This window comes from Aplysia californica, unplaced genomic scaffold (assembly GCF_000002075.1).
Source record: "Aplysia californica isolate F4 #8 unplaced genomic scaffold, AplCal3.0 scaffold00551, whole genome shotgun sequence".
Taxonomy (NCBI): Eukaryota; Metazoa; Mollusca; class Gastropoda; order Aplysiida; family Aplysiidae; genus Aplysia; species Aplysia californica.
In genome coordinates, this window is record NW_004797821.1 from 334,834 (window position 1) to 335,969 (window position 1,136).

The 1,136-nt window shown below is 41.1% G+C and overlaps 1 protein-coding gene across 1 annotated transcript in view; it reads left to right on the forward strand.

Moving 5' to 3' along the window:
- The first annotated feature begins 423 nt into the window (after positions 1–423).
- The window catches only part of LOC101850198 (smoothened homolog), a 23,466-nt gene continuing 22,753 nt past the window's right edge, over positions 424–1,136 (forward strand). The window contains exon 1 of the mRNA XM_013087141.2: positions 424–498. The gene's annotated coding sequence lies outside the window, so the exon portion shown is untranslated. The remainder of the gene's footprint in view (positions 499–1,136) is intronic.

Here is a 1,136-nt window from a genome sequence, read left to right on the forward strand (position 1 = left end):
CCCCCAAAACTCACTAAATTCAGTGGTAAAAAACCCCCTAAGAATTATATTATGGCAAATGGCAACATTTCCTTTCCCATTACGAACCAATATTCGATACGCATTCTAAATAATTTGATATCGACAAATTTCCGACTGAGAGGTGTTCGATTAAAGTGGTATACACAGCCGATTTCGCGCTGCAGTTGGGCCTTGCCTAGATCTTGGAGTTTATTTTAGACATGATAACAAATTTTTGCTTTTCATGAAATGTGCACGGTAAAGACTGTCTATAGAATTATAGCGACCTGGATGTTCGGCTGAGCATTATTCTTTTCCATACATCTGATTTTTCACGAAAATTCGAACAATCGAGTTTGAGTTCGATGCCTCGACTCCTGTATTAAATACAATACTCGATTCCTTTGCATCTTTTTTTGGAAGTTGCAAAATGGCAGACTCCACAAACTTTGACTTCTTTGTAAAAGTTTCGGCGAACGACTGGCGGTTCACGAAGAGGTGAAAATGTTATATAGACATCTACTTAGAACTTAGATTAATTAGGAGAAAGCTTTACGATCTCTAGATCTAGATCTATATATGTAGATCTAGATTCTAGGTCTAGACTCTATAAATAATGTGTGGACCGCTCTCCTCAAATTCTGTACTGTACTGTGTGTAGTGTAGACTAGATTTAGAAGTTCTCACCTCTGAAGTACTGAACTGAAAGTAAGTGGGAATCAGAACTTGTAAATTGTTTTGATTTTCTAACTTGTTTTTAACAACCGGGGCATCTCAGCACACTCACTACTCGCACATTCATCCCCTTGCCTTAGAATCACATGGCTCTCTTCAGGAAAAGTGGTCCCGGCCTAACTCCATATATTCAATGGCTATGCTATTGTTAGGGGACCGTACGCCCCAATAGCGCTTGGCGCTAGGGGACCGTACGCCCCCATAGTGTTTGGCGCTAGGGGACTGTACGTCCTTTGCGCTGAGGCTTGGTGTTACGGGACCGTGCGCAGATACGTGCATGCATCCAAAAATACTGTAAGAAAACGGCCTGTTTAACGAAGTTCCTGACGTAAGGAGTTATTACCAAGAGAATGTTTAAAATATCTGAATATGATTGTGAGGTATCCAGTGGCCGTGGGTGA